At 42.1% G+C, this 20,830-nt stretch overlaps 1 long non-coding RNA gene across 1 annotated transcript in view; it reads left to right on the top strand.

The window, feature by feature from the left end:
* The first annotated feature begins 7,333 nt into the window (after positions 1-7,333).
* Positions 7,334-20,830, top strand: part of LOC147020417 (uncharacterized) — a 149,807-nt gene continuing 136,310 nt past the window's right edge. Inside the window, exon 1 of the long non-coding RNA XR_015061823.1 lies at positions 7,334-7,524. This is a non-coding gene — a long non-coding RNA (uncharacterized LOC147020417). The remainder of the gene's footprint in view (positions 7,525-20,830) is intronic.

Here is a 20,830-nt window from a genome sequence, read left to right as displayed (position 1 = left end):
TTTTGAGGCGAGGTTGGAAATGTGACTTTCCCAGGAAAGGTCATGGCAGATAGTGAGACCCAGAAGCTTGAAAGAAAAGACTTCTTCCAGAGGATTGTTGAGAAAGTGGATGGGGGGGGTTTTGTAAACGGTCCTTTCGAAGAGACATAGTGAGAGTGTGAGATTTGTCTGGATTGAAAGACATGTTCCACGTGTTGGACCAGTTTGTGATTTTATCCAGATCTGCAGTGAGCGAAGAAGCTGCTGCTTGCCGGTCTGAGGGATGACAGATGGTACGGCAGAGGGTGGAGTCATCGGCAAAGAGAAATAGAGGATTTTCCAGAGAGTCCGAGAGATCATTGATGAAAACCAGAAAAGAACAGGGCCCAGAACGCTACCTTGAGGAACTCCAGCCTGCACAGGAAGAGGGGATGAAAGAACTCCATTTAGGGCCACACGTTGACTGCGACAGGAGAGGAAGTCTGCGAGCCATGAGTGGAGATGGCCTTGAATACCATGGGAAGAGAGTTTGGTGAGTAGGGCAGGGTGCCAGACTGTGTCAAAAGCATGTGATATGTCCAGGGATACGGCTCGGATTTCCTGTCTGGCATTGAGGACCTCCATCCATTGATGGGAGAGCAGTAGCAGCATATCCAGGGTAGAGTGACCTGGTCTGAAACCAAATTGATGATTGGAAATCAAGCCATTGGAGAAGAGGAAGGATTTCATGTCTGAAGCGATGATGGATTCCATAACCTTGCTGATGATTGGGAGAAGGCTGATTGGTCTGGAGTTACAGGGATCTGTTTTTGCACCTTTTTTATGCAGGGCAGTGATGTTAGCGGATTTCCAAGCAGATGGCAGATGACCTTGGGAAAATGAGAGGGTGAATAGAACAGAGAGAGGGTGAGCAAGAGCAGAAGAGCAGGCTTTGAGGACACGTGGGCTGATGCCGTCTGGACCGGTTGCAGAATCTGACTCGAGGTTTGAAAGCAAGCTCTCCACCTTGTCAGGAGAAAAGGATACAGAGTCCAGGGACAGTTGGGTGCGACTGGGTAAAGTGGGTAGAGATAGTGATGGGTTTGGGACACAAGATTTAGCTGCAAACACCGAGTTTAGACATTCAGCTTTATCACGTATGGAATCAGCAGTGCGGCCATTTGAGGTAAGGGAGGGGATGGAGGGGGAACATACACCAGAAACGGATTTGATTAAACGCCACCAGGATTAAAAACTTATCACAACCACCCATTGTTTATCACTTCATGAAAATTGGAAGTTGGGTGAAAGAGTGAGGAGAGAGAGTGAAAGGAGGGGTGTGGGGGGGGGGAGGACAAACAAGGAGATGGGGGGGGGAGGACAAACAAGGAGATGGGGGGAAGGACAAACAAGGAGATGGGGGGGGGGAAGGGATGGATGGGATAGAAGGTGGATTCACAGCAAGTTTCACAGTTGTTCATGAATACACGATACTCCAATTTCACAGAGTGAACACGAAGTGTAAGGAATGAATTATGAATGAGTGAATGAGTTCCCACCTGCTGTTCTTTCGTCTGCCATGACATTCCCTGCAGCATCTGCAATGAGTTTGAGTTTTGGAAACAACTCTTCCCTAATAACCTCTAAAGTACTCCACCAGCGGATGCATCTCCGAGAGTCACTGGGCGGTGCTCAACATGACTGCTCTGAGGTTAAAGTTACATTTTAAACTTTTGTCAGATTTAACTGAGACAGCGAAACACACGTTTATATATGTACTTCATTTACATTACCACCTAACATTGTGTTGAATATCAATTTTTAATTTTATTTTCAAAAGGGCAACAGCTGTGACAAAGAAAAGTCATTTACACCACCATCTACTGTGTCTCACCATGGCTTACAAACAACGGTATGGTCCATCCAACCATCCATTCCTTTCATCCATCCCTTCCCTCCATCCCATCCATCCTAACCATCCATATTTCCCTCCATCCATCCCTTCCTTCCATCCATCCATCGATAAGGAATGGCAGGCTTGGCACCGCAGGCAGAGGGACAGTGCAGGCATTTTTGCCGTGTATCATGATTCACAGCTTGCAAATGAACATACAAGCAGCTTGTTGAGCGCTCGCCAAATTGCTTAAGCACTCGAGCAAGCACTCCAACAAAACGGTTGATAAGGAACAGCAGGCTTGGTAAGCAATAAGCGAGTGTCAGGCCATTCGTTTTCATGGTTTTGTAGTTTTGAGGAGACACACACACTGACGCACATTCACACGGACACACACACACACACACACACACACACACACACACACACACACACACACACACACACACACACACACACTGACGTTACACACACTGATGCCACACATATACTTATAGCTTTGCAAATACAGCCCGTTGCTTCAATTATGGGAATATTCAGGGGAGAAAGAGGAAGAGAGAAGAGGGAGAGATGGAGAGAGGAGGGAGGAGAGGGTCGACTGGAGTGCTCAGTTCCTCAATCCGGACTACAGGCTTGTTGTAGCAACTCTGAAGTTGTAGGTTAAATCCAGGAGAATGGTACCATCCCAGCCGAGCTTGACTGGATGTTGGCAAGCTCAAGGATGAGAGGGTAGCTGAAGAGTTTGCAAACAGGCTGAATTAGGATTTGGGGGGCTGGGTGCTTTGAGGAATCCTGAAGAGTTGTGGAGTGCCTTCAAGACCACCGTTATTGATGTTGCGGGTGGATGTCTTGGAAACTCACCGTAGGGCGTAGAAGAATTTTTTCTCTCAAGGGACAGTGGATACCATTGACCAGAGTCACAGGGCCAGGGTGAATGGCAGAATTGAGCTGTTCGAGGAGTTGAGGAATAAAACTGTACATTTGCTGAGGATGGACAAGGAGGCCTATGTGTGAGGAATCTGTGAGGGGGTAGAGCATCAACTGTGGTCAAGTGATTCTCGTCCTGCTTACAGGGGAATTCGCACATTACGTTCCTCCAAGCCCATCCCTCAGTCTAATGCAGTTAGAGTGGAGGGTAGAAGGCTCTGGACAGAGGAGTCCAAAGTGAAGGCCCACTGGGCCGGTTACTTTGAGTGGCTGTACAAGGCTGAACCACCAGCTGTCGAGTTGGATGTCAGGGGTGTTCTATCCCCATTGCTGACCCTCCAATAAACTGTGATCCACCTTCATCTGTGGAAACAGGCTTTGGTGATCCGGTTGAAATGGGGTAAAGCTCCTGGGATTTATGGCATCCATGCTAAAGTTCTCAAGGCTGGTGGAAATATTGTAATCATGTCATTGCATGCAGTTCTGTGCTCCTCCAGGAACACAGGCATCATCCCAACTGACTGGAAGAGGGGCCTTGTTGTCCTTCTCTGGAAAGGGAAGGGTGATCGTCAGGACCACAAAAACTACTGAGAGGTGACGCTGCTCTCAGTGCTGGGAAAGGTCTTTGCTCGGAAAATTTTTGAGAGGGTTTGCCACCATCTGCTTGGGCACCAGCGTCCAGAGCAGTCAGGCTTTACACCAAAGAGGTCAAAGAGGTCAGGTCCTCACCAAACACAGACGAGAGTTTTGGCAGGGGCTGCTTGCAGCCTATGTTGATCTCTGCAAAGCATTCAATTCAATGAATTACGATGCCCTGTGGAGGATTCTTGGTCTTTGTGGGGTGCCAACAAAACTGGTCAATATGATGTCTGAACTATACCCTGGTAGTGAGAATGCTATCAGATGTGGTGATACCATCGCTGACCTATTTTGAGTTTTTACTGGAGTTGATCAAGAGTGTGTACTGGCTCCCACACTTTTCAGCACTCGTGTGGACTGGATTCTAGGTGATCGTTTGGGAATGTCAAGATCTCTGAACTTGATTTTGCAGATGATGCAGTTATCTTTAGCGGAGACTCTGGATATTCTTTTGGGGGCCCTTGAGGTTCAGAATGAGGAGTCGGAGCCACTGGGATTACTGGTTTCTTGCGTCAAAACTAAGATCCAGGCTTTCAATGACATCTTGGATGCTACTGTGTTGTCTGTACCTGTTTGTGGTGAGGATGTTTAGTTTTTCGGAGAGATTCACTTACCTGAGCAGTTTTATTCATGTCTCTGCTGGCTGTGAGCCAGAGTTCAATAGATGTCTGCGTCTGGCCTGGGGAGTCATGGATTGACTGGATCATGGGGTGTGGCACTGCCGGTACCTGCGCAAGTGGACGAAAGTCCGAGTGTTCAGGTCCTTGGTGCTTCCTGTCTTACTCTAGGGATGTGAGACTTGGACTCTGACCAGGGATCTGAGACGGCGACTTAATTTCTTTGGTGCCAGGTCTCTTCGGAGAATCCTTGGTTCTTGCTGGTCGGACTTTGTGTCCAACGAGCATTTGCTGAGTCAGACTCAAATGAGATTTGTTACCTGCATAGTCCGTGAGCATCAGCTATGGCTGTATGGACATGTGGCTCATTTTCCTGATGCTGATCCTGCCCAACATATTCTCTTAGCAAGGGAGCCTCTTGAGTGGAGGAGGCCAATGGGTTGACCATGTCTCTAGTGGTTGCAGCATGTTGATCGGCATCTCAAGGAGATGGGGATGGGCCAGGCATCTGCCTGTGAGATGGCCAGACGGAGGTCCCTGGAGTGCCCGCAGAAAGTGTACGCAGCAACGCGCTGCTCCGGTGCATGCTCCCATACCTGACTTGACAGAACTATCCTGTGCCTTTCAGCAAATGCGATCCTAGTCCAAACTGGACGTTTCGTCTGAGAATGTTCAAGCATCTTCACAAATCTCACCAGGCAGTTTGAAGTGCAATACTGCCATCTAAGTCAAAATTAGCTCATTACATAAAACTCTTTCTGCTACAATTTACTGATGTGTGCTAAACGATAGTTATAACATGTGTCCATCAATTTTAATCATTCATTTTCAGGCATTTAGAAATGCTTACAAATACCACAACATTTAGCTTTTAACTGACAGAGAGGGGTGGGAAAGATACAGAGGGGTGGGAGAGCGAAAGATTGGTGGGAGATGGAGAGGGGTGAGAGAGTAAGAAGGAAGATGGGTGAGAGAAGGTGAGGGGACAGCAAAGGGAGAGAGGAGGGAGAGAGCAAGGAGGGGAGGGGGGGAGAGAGAAGAGGGAGAGGAGCAGGGGGGGGAGAGGGAGGGATTCTGGCAGATGTGAAGCCCAGTTTGAAGTCCATCTGAGTGATTGCACGCATCTTGATGAATCACCTTGCTCGTGAAACAGTGGGATGACAGTTTATAGCTGGGTTAGGTTTTGAACCCAAGCTAGCCAACTTTGAGCGTGTGTGCGTGACTCATCTCTCCTGCTGTGATGATTCGTTGCTTTGTAACCACTGAAAACATTTTTTACTCATTGTAATCCTGTCATTTATTTTGCCTTCCTAGCTCTGGAGACTTCCCCATGGAGAACCGAGCCATCGTATCACCATGGCAGCTTGCCGACAAGACTTAAAAAAAAAGTTAAATATTTTATATGAATTATAGTTATACTGTTTAATCATATATTTATTTACAATAATTTTTAGAAAGAAAGCAGATCGCACAAAAAGTTTAAAAAAAATACCCAATCTGCATTTGCAATTGCTGAAAAAAATGACCCAGTGGACTGTATCACCATGGTTTGAAAAACAGCTTTGATCCCACTGGTTAATTATTTTCGCTGTCCTCCATGAAATTCCATTTTCTGCACATTCCTTAATATTTTCTTCACTCAATATAATTGGCCGAACAGCAGAAAAATTTGAGTTTAATGTTTTGCTTAAATACATTGTGCTCCAAAAAATCGCTAATTTGTTAAAATTTTCAGATTTCACTCCAGATTTCGACACATTTAGTCCATGAGATGCGTTTCTCCAATCAGATATAATATTTCTATTGTATACTTTAAGTAGTTTGTGAGAGTAGATCGTGTTTCCAAGGCATGGAATGTTTGAATAGGCAGAATCAATATGGCGGATACGACACATGTGAGGCACACTTGGGCTGACCAAGGATAAGCCTTGCATGGAGGTAAAGCCGTTATCTTCAAAAGTGGAGTTTAAATTTACCCAAGCACCCAATTTTCATTTATGCACATCCTTGGAGTTTCTTAGTATGCATGTATAGTTTGGGGCCCCAAGGTTTCATGGTTTTGGGGTTATGGAGGAGACATGCTCACACACACACACACACACACACACACACACACACACACACACACACACACACACACACACACACACACACACACACACACACACTTATTAATATAGATTATCACAGTTTTACTCTATATTTGAAGAGAGAAGTTTATCTGTCTGTCTGTGTGCTGTCATTTCCCTCAGAGCTGGTCAAACGGATCTTCATCAAACTTTCATAGGTTCATCAAATGAGTGCCAGGGAGTGTTTGAGGAAAAAAAAAAAATGGAAATTTTAAAAACATAATACTTTTTTATGGATTAAAAAATATCTCTCTGTACTTTCCAACCCTTTGTTGCGACATGAAAGATAATATTAAACACCATTCTTTAGTGGCTGTAAGGAAGTGTTATAGGCCCCCATAAAAATAGAAAATAAAATAAATTTGATTTCTTCAAAATGCCAACAGGATTACAACAACACTGGGTAATGCCGGGTACCCCTGCTAGTATAAGATAAATGGAGAATGAAAGCACTTTGAAGAACATCGAATTGGAGCTGATTACACAATGCACAAGCTGATGCTCAAAATGACAGCTGCAAGAACATGTGCGCTTTTCACACCATTGGAAGTGTCGACGACCCTCAGGTATGGTGGGAATTTTTATAAGAGCGTTTTAGCCATCAAAACCATAGAGTCTTGGACTCATCCGCTGGGGAGATTCATTGCAGCCGAGACCACATGTTCTGCTGCACCTGCTCCTGTTTTTTGTTGTTGTTTAATTAGTCTCCTTTGCTGATGATACAACTGCTGTTATGATAGGTTTTCTGGAGCAAAACATATCTATGCAGAGATGTATGTCGATGCAGACAAGAGCGTAGAACTGTGCAGTATTTTCCTCTCGACTCAGAGGGCTCAAGTGAATCAATTCACTGTTTGCACACAAGAACCTGAAGGTCAACTGATGTAAATATGCAGGTGAAAGTTTTTTTCAACATGTAATCCGTAGGCCTTTGATATAAGAGGTTGAAAATCCTTTAAAAAAACATTTACTTCGAAAACAAAATTCAGAATTTAATACAGTGCAGTCAGTACACATGATGCACATTTTCACTCAGACAGCAGAGGATGCTGATGCCTTTAAAATTATGGAGTAGATATGCAAAGAGCAGCAGCATTTACCCTTTCCTGTTTCATCACTGGAGTGATTTCATTGGATAATGGCTGGCAAGATGACCAGGAGGTAAGCCCGCTCACCTCTGAGCTGTTTAGCCTGAGATGGAATCCTGACCCAGCTATAAACAGTCATCCCGGTGTTTCCCAGGCAGCGTGATTCATCAGTGTGCTTGACGCCTCTCAGAGGGACGTTAAATTGGGCACCCCATCTGCCGGCATTAGTTGGTGGACGTGAAAGATCCTACAGCATCCATCGCGAGAATAAGGTGAGCTATCTCCGACACGATGGCCAAATTCCAAATTCCTGCCCTAACCTTAGTTGAACATCAGGCCTTGCCAGCTGGTGCATGAAATACTTCAGCCAAGCTTCTCCGGCAAACCTGACAAGAACATGGGAGTAATTGAGGCCATTAAATCGACTATACTAAAAAAAATAGAATATGTTTGTATGTATGTATGTATGTATGTGTGTGTGTTTGTTCGTCCTTTATAGGCGGCCGAACCGTTGGATGGAATGAGATGAAACTTTGCATGAGTGATCCTTGGGACATGAGAACGGACATGGGGCGGGGGGGGTGTCAAGTTCAAGGTCAAAGGTCACGGGGTCAAGGGGTCAAGGTCACCGGGTAACTTCAATTTCTCAATTTCATCCGATCGAGATGGGACCAACGCCATTCGACAGGTAATCAAAATGAAATGACACAGTTGATTGACGACATTCACTTCCGACTTCCGGTTTTCGAGTTATGACGTCATAAATTGACTAAAACGTCAATTTTTCATGTTTGTTTGTCCTTTATAGATGGCCAAACCGTTGGATAGAATGAGATGAAACTTGGCATATGTGATCCTTGGGAACGGACATAGGGGGATCAAGGTCAAGGTCGAGGTCAAAGGTCATGGGGTCAAGGTCACCGGATAACGTCAATTTCTCAATTTCATCCGATCGAGATGGGACCAACACCATTCAACAGATAATCAATAATCAAATCGATATAGGGTGGGTAAATTTATTGTCAGTAAATTTATTCTCAGAATCAGAGTAATTCACAATTTGAAGTTGAAGTTTCAAAGTCAAATTCAACCTTTCAATCAATGATCAATATTTAACTTCTTTAAAACTTCTAATCCAACTCCGGAAAACTCACTGGTTTTTAGGCCGTTAATTTCTTCATTTTCAAATAAACGTCTGCTATTTTTCATCTCTTTCCACTCACGTGATCCCGTGATTACCTTGCACGGGGGAATTCGTCGATTTTTATCGGATATCAACTGAATTTAATTGGGTATCGCGTTGGAATGTTCAACCCGCAGTTGATATCAGAAAATTCTTCAGGACGAGAAAAAACATATAATTAGAGTTGATTCAAATACTTTTAAGACTGATATCCCCTTGCCATGCATACACGGCTCGCGATTCGTTCTCCGGCTAACAAACTTGCATCGAATCATCACCCAAACAGCTTATGAATGACGAATGAACCTTGAACTCAACAAGGTCAAATGGGACTATAACCCGACTTGATATCACAAGAGTTTGAACAATTTTGTATGGGCATGCATGGATATAATACTGAAATATATTTCCACTTAAAAGTGCATCTCATGTGATTTTATTTCGATATACTTTTGCTTTCATGTGCAGTTTACGATTTAGAAGAATAGGAATTCCGCACACATGATCGGTGGTCTCCAAGCCCCTGTGCCCTGTACCCGCCCATGGGCGGGTACATTGCTAGTAATAATAATAACAAGAAAAAGAGTAATCATAGATCACAGACCCTTGCCAGGACTTGTTTTTTGTGGTGTTTGTATAGTATTTGTGTACTGGTGCGTTATGTAATTAATATTAGACAGACCAAGAACTGCCACTTCATAACTGCTGGCAGTGACGACCAGGCACCAAAACATCCCGCTTTGATCGGTTACCAAAACCGGGTACCTGATCGACCGGGTACGAAAACTTACCGCTTTTAATGTACCCAAGCACCCAATTTTCATTCATATACATCCTTGGAGTTTCTTACTATGCATGCATAGTTCGGGGCCTCAAGGTTTCATGGTTTTAGAGTTATGGAGGAGACATGCTGACACACACACACACACACACACACACACACACACACACACACACACACACACTTATTAATATAGATTATCACAGCTTTACTCTATATTCGAAGAGAGAAGTTTTTCTGTCTGTCTGTGTGTTGTCATTTTCCTCAGAGCTGGTCAAACGGATCTTCATGAAACTTCCATAGGTTCGTCAAATGAGTGCCGGGGTGTGTTTGAGGGAAATATAAATTTTGGAAATTTTAAAAACAATACTTTTTGGGGGGATTAAAAAAAAATCTCTCTGTAGTTTCCAAGTCTTTGTAGCGACATGAAAGATAATATTAAAAAAGTCTGGAGACGGCGATGGTTCACGAGCAATGTACACGGTTCGCCTTTTTTATTTTTTGACCTTCGAGGGGACGCCACGGGAAAACTGGTGGGAATCAGGATAAACGTAAATGATGAAAGTTGTAGTATTCGAAGAGCACGACTTGCATACCAACTTTCATTGGAAACAGTTTAAAACCCTAGGAGCTCGATGCCCAATTTATTGATTTTTTTGACATTTTCTACGTTCGTGACCTTGTGACCTTGACCCTGGGACGAAAATGAAAAATCGAGCTCCATGGGGCTATGCAGGTGCCATTGGGCTAACCAAATACCAAAACCCCTGCCAGATTCGACAAACCCCCTCGGAGAAGATGTAACTCAAAACCGGCTGCCCCCTAAAAACACATGTTTTTTGGGTGTGGCTCCGCCCATAATGGGAAACACATTCTCAGGAAAACACAACCAGATCATGATAGAAACATCCCACCCAAATTTATCAAGATCGGATCAAAACCCACGGAGCTATGCTCGGGACAGTCAGACAGACAGACAGACAGACATACACCCATAACGAATATAGTGGTCACTGACTGACTCGTGAACCAATAATCCTCGACACCATTTTTTAGTGGCTGTAAGGAAGTGTTGTGGGCACCCACAGAAATAGAAAATAAACAAAATTTGATTTCTTCAAAATTCCATGACATTTATTATGATTAAATTGAATTCAGAATGGGATTCAAATAAATTCCATTCAAATCAAATGGAATACTAAATTGGTGCAGTCCTGCATTTGAGTCATCAGAATGAACGCAAACAAGTAAAAAGCAAAGGTGAAGTTATCAGGAGGAACCTGGATAGGATTTGGGTTTCAGCTGCTGCACCTCTACCCTCAAACCCATCCAGGCATAGCCAAGTAAGTCTTAATAAAAAGAGGAATCCAAAAGAACCCAGATCAAAAAATTAAATAATTCTGGCTGCCAGACCATGCATCCGATCAGGTTGAAATTCAAAACATATATTCACCATCACTACGACATCATAATTATGAAGTTTCACGTTGATTGATGAAGCGGTTCATTTTTGCTCAACCCAATATGGCTGCCCGACCATGTGACCTATCAATTATTTATGAACACTGGTATTCCAAAGGCTTGGGGAGTATGTGTGTGAGGTTTCCCCGAGAACTGTCCAGTTTTTCTGGAGAAGAAGATTTTTTTTTATTGGTTTTAGGGTAAATTCAAAAAGGCTGCCAAACCATGTGACCTATGACATCATAGGTGTGAATGTTTTCTTCCTCATCTATAGATAGCCATACCTGTGAAATTTCGACTCGATCTATTCAGCCGTTTCAGAGAAGATTTTTGAAGGTTAAAAAACAACAACAATATAGCTGTCAAACCACATGAATGATGATGTCATCAATTTTTTTGTGTGGTCAAATTTATCAAATTTATCCCAAATTTCTGACCCACAAAAATTTTCATACTGATTGGATGTAGCATTCTAGGTATGCAATAACGACGGCATAACGAAGGAACCTATGACAGAATAAAAAATAGGACCACTGTATCTGAAGCTTATCTGGACCCTGGCCTAATGCTGTAACCCAAATTTGGGCTACAGAATTAGGCCAGGGAAGGAAAGTTTTTTCTTTCCCTGGCCTAATGCTGGCCTTCCTGGCGAGGTAGGTTTTTCAAGGAATTCACACGATTTTACCAAAAATTTACTAAGTGCGCCATTTTGACTCCAGTCATGTGATTGGCATGACCTCCGCAATTTAACTTCACTACCCTGGCCTAATATTGTCACCCAAATTTGTTAGCATTCAGATTGGTGGCTCTGGAGAAGAAAACTTTTAAAGGAATGAATGAGATTTTCCTTAAAGTTTACACTGTCAGCCATTTAAACACACTTTTGGTCACGTGATCCGCATGACTTCTCCAATATAATTAACATCCCAAGCCTAGCCTAATGTTGTAACCCCAAGTTGGTAGGATTCTGACTCGGCATCTCAAGGAAATGGCGATAGGCCAGTTATCTGCGTGGTGGATGGCCAGCAGGAGGCCCCTGTAGTACCAGTGGAAAGTGGACGCAGTGACGCGCTGCTTCAGTGCATGCTCCCACGCCTAACCTGACCTGGTCTGGAGATGAAGATTTTTGAAGAAATTTACGAAGCCGGCCATTTTGACACACTTAAAGTCATGTGACCGGAACTAGGATTACAATTCCTGTTACCAGTCAGGAGAGGAACTTTTCTGCCAAATTTCAGCTGGATCGGTCCAGTGGTTTGGCTGGAGAAGTCGAAAAAGCAGAGGGATGGACAGACGGACAGAAGGATGGTGCACAATGTCAATACCTCATCTGGAATCTAAATTCCAGATAAGCTAAATAAGAAAAGAGCAGAGCAGCCCATTGATGATGTGATTTGACATTTGTTTTGCTTTAGGTTTGCAAAATTAAACAAGAGGGGGAGCACTCGGTAGAGTGCAAAACCTTCGCTGCCAATACTGCTGGGTCACTTAAGGGAACCTGATATCCTATTCATTGTAGGTCAAAACGGATCAGACTACTGAACCACGATTGAATAAACTAAACTAGATCGACGCGCATGTAGAAATGCCCAAAAAATAAAATCGAAATATTTTTGAAAAAGGTGCAAAAAAAGTTTTCTCTAACAATTTTTTTGGGGGCAGGGGGGGGGGGAGGTTGGAAATCACTTAAAACATGGAGAAATGCAAAAAAAACCTAATATTCTTCAAATAAAATCGAAATTTTTTTGAAAAAAAGTTGCAAAATTGTTTTTTTTCTCTAACAAATATTTTTTGGGGGTTGGAAATCACTTAAAACATGTAGAAATGCAAATAAAAAAATAAAATTTTCTCCAACAATTTTTTTTTTGGGTGTGGGGGACCAAGTCCAAAATTTAATGGCATGATCTTTGGACCATACCTAACCTCCCCACCAAGTTTCATTGAAATCCGTCAAGGAGTTTTTCCGTAATACTGTTCACAAACAAACAAACAAACAAACAGAAAGGGGTGAAAACAGTAACCTCCATCCATCTTCGAAGATGGCGGAGGTTAATAATAACTCAAACTGCCACTTTGGAACTGCTGGCAGTGATGACTGGGTACCCAGACGTCCGGCTTCGATACAAATACCGCCAAATGAGGCCCCACCCCTTTCTCTATGACGGGATTCACAAGTTAAGGACCGAGGAACGGGCCACGTTCTATCTATTTATTTTGCACACAGTTGACCATTTCTCCTGCGGCCATCATCAGTATCAATTGAATTGCTATTCATGTACCCTCAAATGCATGCAGGTTCAGCCAATGAGCCTTCTGGAAAAAATACAAAAATCTAAAAGTTTTCAGATTCAAATAATTAAATAATTCTGGCTGCCAAACCGAGTGGCTGATCGGGTTGAAATATTAAACATCTGTTCCCCATGCCAGCCGGATTATAATTTTCAAGTTTCACATATATTGATGCAGTGGTTCCACAGAAAATATTACTTCATATTTTTCCTTCAATCCAACATGGCTGCAAAACCATGTGGCCTATCGAGTTGAAATTTAAATCCTTCATTCCACATGAGAGTTGCATCATAACTTTGAAGTTGCACATTTATTGATGCAGCGGTGCCAGAGTAAGCATTAATTAATATTTTTCCTTCAATCCAATATGGCTGCCAAACGATGTGATGTATATCAAAAGGAGAGGAGAACTTTTTGTTCATCATGGATAGGCGATCATGCATGTCAAGCTTCAGCTCGATCTGTCCAGCCGTTTCAGAGAAGACATTTAAAGTTATTAATTTTCAATCTAATATGGCTGCTGTACCACGTGACCTATTATATCACAAATTTAAATTTTCCCTCTAATTCGGCAGTGAATTATGCTCGTTAAGTTTTGTGTTGATCGGACAAGGCGCATTTTTCTCTCCAAGATGGCCGCCAAACCATGTAACTTTTGACATCATAATTTTTACGATATATGCACACATGGTGGTAGATGATAGTTGCAAATTTTCGCTTTAATAGGTTAACTAGTTTCATAGAAAACATAGTATTTTTCTTCAATCCAATATGGCTGCCAAATCATGTGACCTATCAATATGAAATTAACAAACTTATATGCACTTGCATTGGGTAATTTGAGTGTGAAGCTTCCCCTTGATCTAATCAGCCGTTCTGGAGAAGATGTTTGAAGTTTTTTTGGTAAATTCAATATGGCCACCAATCCATGACCTTTCAATTAGAAATTAACAAACTTGTGAAAGGATGTCTTGGGAATGTGTGTGTGAAGTTTTGCCTCAATCTGTCCAGCCTTTTTGGAGAAGTTAGATTTTTAGAATTAATTAATTTTCAATCCAATATGGCTGATGAACCAGGTGACCTATGAGAACATAACTTTATATTCTTCCTCTAATGCAGTAGGGGAGCACGTTTGTGAAGTTTCGTGTGAATCGGTTGAAGTGCAATTTTCATCCAAGATGGCTGGCAAACCATGTACCTTGTGATGTCATCATTTTTACCATGTATGTAGCCATGGCGTTCGATGATAGTTGCTAAGTTTCACTTTGATAGGCAAAGTGGCTCCAGAGAAAACATTATTTAATATTTTCTTAAATCCATAATGGCTGCCAAACCATGTGACCTATAAATTATTCACGAACAAACTTATATTCCCTATGCAAGGAGAATATATTTGTGAAGTTTCCCTTGATCTGACCAGCCGTTCTGGAGAAGAAGATGTTTGAAGGTGTGGAAGAAAAATAATTATATTTGAATGTATTCTCAATTATAATTGTTGCTGGTGCTTTATATATTTAATTTTTATGCTATAGTTGAATTGGCTGTCAGTAATGTTTCCCTTTATCTAATAATCTTTTGACCTGCATATTGATAAAAGGAGTATATTGCTTTAAAACAGATGACCTGGTTGATAACACTGCAAACTTTTGCCACGATTATATCATTCTCTCTCTTTACTTACACCCAAAGTGGACATGTATTACAGTTTTGAGTTATTTTGCCTAATGCTTTTCAGCTAACCCTGTAGTTGAGTTGCCCAATGTCTCACCCTCCCATCCTTTGGAATGTCAACTTGTATATAAGAAGAATTGCTTCAGGTTTCTGTTTCAGTGAAGTCCATTCAAATGTTTCAGTGAATCATTCAATGTTCTTCCTCCGTGTATACGACATTAAAGATTCTCATTTGGTATGCTGATCCAACTTGTGTAAATTGAGTTATTTTCCACTACAAAGGTTTTCGGGTAAATTTAATACGGCTGCCAAACAATGTGACCTATCAATAAGAAATTAACAAACTTGTAAAAGGATGTCAAGTGGAATGTGTGCATAAAGTGTTGCCTCAATCTATCCACCTGTTCTGGAGAAGAAGGTTAAAAAAAAATCACCACAAGATGGCTGCCGAACCAAGTCACCGATGACGTCATAATAATTTTTTTCTATGGTGAATTGTTGTGTGGATGACGTGCAAGAAATTTCAGATTTTTCCCGTGCGGCGTTCTACTTGTCGAATTTTCACCGGGACACCACTTCACTGATGATGTCACAAAAATTTCACACGTATTCCCCATGGGGAGTTCTTTAAAATGTAGGAAGGGAATTTTTTTTTCCATTGCAAGGTTTTAGAGATACATAGGTCGAAAGTTTTTAGGTTTTTTCAAGATGGCGCCCACACCACGTGACCTATGATGGACGTCATAACTAGTAATTTGGTTTTCTATCAAAAAAGACACATACTATGGTGAAAATTTTGTGATGTTCAGACTTACCGTCCCCGACAAAATGATTTTTAAAGCGAAAAAACCCACAAATTGCCAGCGGAAAAAAAGAAAAATAATAAATAAACAGAAGAAAAACAATAGGTTACCCAGTCCATCAGACCCATGTACCCCAATAAAAAAGCACTCCTCCATTTGACCTCGAGTTCCAGCAGGTGACCGGAAATGAGCGGTCGTATCGAAACAAAAACCGGACACATGCCTGAGGAAGCCGGCTGTGAAGCTGATGAAACGTTGCCTGAGACAGGGACTGCTCTTGCTTTTTTGCTCAAATTTGTGGAGTCTATCTCGTTTTTTACTTTTGGTTGCAAGCGCCTTCTTCTCTTTAAATATGGAGATAGCTTGAAGTGTTAGTGGGAGAAAATTACAACAATATCTGAAGACTCAATATCTTGGTGGGCTGTGTCTGTGTAAGTGATGAGTTCCTTGGGTTTGAGTTCTGGGTTGAATCAGAATTTTTTCACAGTATCCCCATGCAGGAATTTATTCCTACTTAATTTTGTCTTGATATGTCGATGTGTGTGTGTATATATATACATATATATATATATATATATATATATATATATATATATATATATATATATATATATATATATATATATATATATATATATATATATATATATATAGGCCAGGTGAGGAGGAGTGATGGTAGCAACATTTTTTAATGATATGATGATGATAGGCTCAGATGATAGGGGAAGGGTTAAAATAGTGCTATATGGCATTAACTCCAAAATGGCCGATGTGGCCCTTACATTACTCCTCCTTGTGGCGCCTCATATATGTAGTTGTGTTGATGGAAAAGACCCCAATATGTAATGACAGACACATCGGATTTTTCCCAGACAGATTTTTTTTAGTTTATGAGATAGATTCCTAAATTTTGTGTGCTGGGATTTTGGAACAGACAGATGCATCGTGAGTTTCAATGTTCGGGTTCTCATTAATCCCTCTGTCTATCGATCCATCTTTGGATCCCACTATGGCGATGGCTTCCCATCCATCGCCGGTGCCTCGCCATGTTCACCTTTCAAGCCTGTAAGCCTTTGTGGCCCATCCTCACGATCTCACTCTTTGCCCTTCAAACTTCCCCCCTCCTTCCTTTTCTCTTCCAAATCTGAACCCAACACCTTGTCATGAGTCCACACACCATTAAATCACCATTACTTTAAAACAATTGTCCAGAATTACCTTTTAACTCAACAAAATATTATAAGGTGGGTGGTTGTACCCTTGGAAAATAAATAGACCCGTTCTTTGAATTCCTGCAAAAAACAAAAAAACACATTTGGACACTGGGGGCAATTATTAGTCCTGCAGTGGTCTCTTGGTTCTTTTGTTTACTTGCAAAAAAACACACTTAGAGCTGCAGGATCATTAACCTGCAGCTGCTGCAGCTGATGTCATCTGCATGTCATGAGTGTTCGACAACATCGATGACGTTCAACAAAGAAAACAACAAGGAGTCCTCTCTTGGTGTTGTAAGAGGCAGATGAGCTTGACCTCTGAAGTGAGAGGATGTAGAATCAGATGAGCTTGATCTCTGAAGCAAGAGGTTGTATTAGCAGATGAGCTTGACCTCAGAAGCAAAATGATGGAGAAGTTGTTGAGCTTGACCTCTGAAGCGAGAGGATGTAGAAGATGAGCTTGAACTCCAAAATAATGTGATGTAAAAACAGATGAGCTTGACGGCTGGAGGACAGATCGAGCTTAACCTAAGTGCAATAGCAGATCGAGCTTGACCATTCTTACTTTCCCTGGGACGATTACTAATTACTCAGGCAATGCCTCGATTTCTGCTGAACATATAGCTGAAGTTATTGTTGCTGAAATGGAGGCTTATATCCCCACCTCTTTCAATTCTATATCTCATACCAATTATTGGTTCAATAATTCCTGCTCTGTGACCATTCATGCAAGGGATGCAGCTCACCGAACATTGAAAAACTGTTCTTCCTCTGACTTCATTCAATTTTCATATCTGCCAGAAATCATTGCAAACATGTGATTTATGAGGTGAAGCATTCCTTTATCCGAAATAATTGTGGCAATCTCTCATTTTCTTCCACTAATAGATCTTTCTGATCCTTAGCTAAAAGTATCTCCAACAATTTCTGCCACCTTACCGTTCCTCCATGATACCACCGATGTCTCTCTGACTGATAAAGCAATTATTTTTGGTTCTCTTTTCTCCCACATTTCCACACTGAATGACTTCAACAATCAAACTCCCCCAGCACCCCTTACCAATCCTACGCCTCTCCTTATAATCACTTTTCATGCAGTCAAAAAAGTACTTCGCTCTCTGGACACAATTAAGGCATAGGAACAAGCTGGCATTCATCCCAGTATGTTGGAGAAGTGTGCTTCAGAAATTGCATCTGTGCTTGCTCGTTTGTTTCGTTTTTGTACAAAAACCCAAACCTTTCCTCTTTCCTGGAAACATGACTGAGTGCAGCCTATTTTAAAGAAGGGTGATCATTGAAACCCTTCCAATTATCATCCTATTGCTCTGACTTCGACTATTTCCAAAGTCTTTGAATGTCTTCTCAATTCCCATTTCCTCAATAATCTTGAATCTCACCGTATTCCATCAGACCATCAATATGGCTTTCACAAGGCAAGAATCTACAGGTGATATCATCTCTTACATTACAAATGCCTGGGTTTCTTCTCTTGGAGACTTTGGGGAATCCATTGTTTTAGACTTTGATATTTCAAAAGCCTTTGACAGAGTTTGGCATCAGGGTTTGATCTCGAAACTTCCTTCATTAGACTTTCCTCCTTTACTCTGCTCTCTCAAATTTAGCTTTCTCTCTGACCATTACATCTCCATAATTGTTGATGATTCAACATTTCCCTCCTTCCTTATCAATGGCAGTGTCCCTCAGGGTTCTGTCCTGTCTCAACACTCTTCCTTGTTTTTATCAATGACCTTCTTTCTTCTTCACATAATCAAATGCACTCACATGCTGATGACTCAACATTACATTCCTCGATGTTTTTCACATCTGCTCTATCTTCCATCACTCGATAAGCATCTTGTTTCATCACATCCACCTCTTTAAATTAGGATTTGGACAAGATTTCCCAGTGAGACAAATGTCATCAAGTCAAGTTTAATGGTTATAAAACTCAATTCCTTCCCATCTCTCTCTGAAACTTATCTCAATTCTCCAATCTCCTCTGAAAGCTCCACGATTACACCATGTGATACAATAAACGTATTAAGTACTATATTACCCCAACATCAAGTTTATCCTGAAATCTACACATTACATACATAGCTAAGTCTGCCTCCAATAAACTCAGAGTCCTGTTCAGATGTCGAAGATTCGTCTCTTCTGAACAGTTGCTTCACCGATATAAAGGATTGCTTCGTCCTTGTATAGAGTACTGTTCTCGGATCTGGGGAGGCTCTAGCTACACATACTTACTGGACAGAATTGAATCCAAAGTAATCCAACGTATCAACTCTCCCAATGTTACTTCAAAACTCGACTTGCTTCAATTATGCCACAAAGTAGGCTCTCTTTCTCTTTTCTACAGATATTACTTCGGTTTCTGCTCCTGAGAACTTGCTGCTAATGTGCCTCTGCCATTAGCAAGACCAAGGAATACCCGACAAGCCACGACATGGAATGATTATTGTCTGACCATCGGAAACTCAAGGGTGGGCCGTTACAATGTTTGATTCTTCCCCTTCACTGCAAAACTCTCAAACTCTTTACCTTATCATGCCTTTCCAAAACACTTATGATCTTCCCTTTTTCAAAAAGCACATTTTTTACTTCCTCAAATACTCTTAGACTATTCTCTTTCTTCACTTTTCCATCGATGCAGTTCTTTTATTTAAGGCTTAGCCTTGATAAGAACTATATAGTCTATGACTGGGTCCTTCAAAAAAATATATATTGTTGAGGTTTTGGAAGACCCTGGGGAGTTACATCCAATAGAAAAAGGATCTCGGGAGTTTAGATATATTGGTAGTATTTTGTTGAAATAGATTACCTCTCCCCTCATATCAGTGGACAGGAAAATGCATTGTGTTTGTGCAGCAGGTTCAAATTCCCTTTGTATCTCCTCTCTAGATCCCCTCTCTTCTTATCTCTTCCCCCATCCCTCTTAATCTCTCTCGTTCCCTGCCCCTCTTTTCAGCACCTCCATACACACTTTGCAATACACAAACCTGCATTTCATTACAAAACCACAATACAAAGCCAAATCAAAGAAACATCGTCCGGTATCGCTGGGAACATCAAGCGTCTGATGGAGCAGCAAGGCCACATCTGGGTGGGGATACAAGAGGACAGTGTCTCCGAGTTGAGCTTGACCAATTGCATGGCGTGACAACAGCCACTCCAATGCGAAGGTGGCAATGTGAACAAGCTGTGCCAGAATGCTGACCATGCCTCGGCCAAGAGCTTTGAAGGTCCGGTAGCCCAGAACTCGATGTCATGTAGTTCCAGGGAACCAGAGAGCCAGAAGAATTCCTCAAGGAACAAGCCAAGTGAAAGCGAGCTGCTGTGCAGATGGGCTCTGTCGAGAGTGTTCGACTGAGCTGTGGAGCAGATTCGAACGAGATGCGGAGCTCTTTCCCTGGACGTGCTCATGATTACATACTGACTCACATGATCTTTCTCTTGCTTTCCCTATTCCTAATCGTTCACTTGGAATGTGCAAGAGCAAAAATCAATTGCCCACCCTCGACTCACTCAGAGATGGATTACTCACTCGCATTCACAATTTCCTCGACACATTACAAAGCATTCACCGCATTTCTCACCACATGGCACATCACACCATCACCCTCTCTTCTTCGCCCCCCCCCATTACCTTTTCATGTTGGGACCACATAAGCCTGCAGGCTTATATTGGGTGAGTGAGGGGTCAACAAAGAGCCCCATCTCCTGTATCTCTCTGTCTATCACTCTTACTTGTCTAATTTGCTGGAGTGAATGAGGCACTGATGTCTGTAGTTTCATGATAAGGTGATTGTCTGAGGGGATTATGTGTATAAGGGTAAGACTTTCTTTTGTGACTCTCTACTGCTTGTAAATATGTGCCTTTTGTTAACATGACCATTCGTTTCCAACCGTACCGAGTGTCCCTTTCTCTATTGGTTAGACACTAGTGTGCAAATAGTGGATGGAAGTTTTCCCCTGCAGTTTCACTTTGGTCAGACAAGCCGAAATCACACTTATGGTTCAGCACGGCCATTATTTTCTGGAAGTGGGGCATCAAGAGCACAGTTTCCTCTCTGGGGGGAGTAATTTCCCAGAAAAGTAATGAGGGAATTGGACGCGAGGACCCTGCCTATATTAATCGGCTCAGATGGCATCCGTGGTTGCCTCGCAACTCGT

Source organism: Eptatretus burgeri, chromosome 9 (genome assembly GCF_056783735.1).
Source record: "Eptatretus burgeri isolate ZD-2024b chromosome 9, Ebu_testis_v1, whole genome shotgun sequence".
In the NCBI taxonomy this organism is placed as follows: domain Eukaryota; kingdom Metazoa; phylum Chordata; class Myxini; order Myxiniformes; family Myxinidae; genus Eptatretus; species Eptatretus burgeri.
Note: the sequence above shows the minus strand (reverse complement) of the source record. Positions and strands in the feature narration are given on the sequence as shown.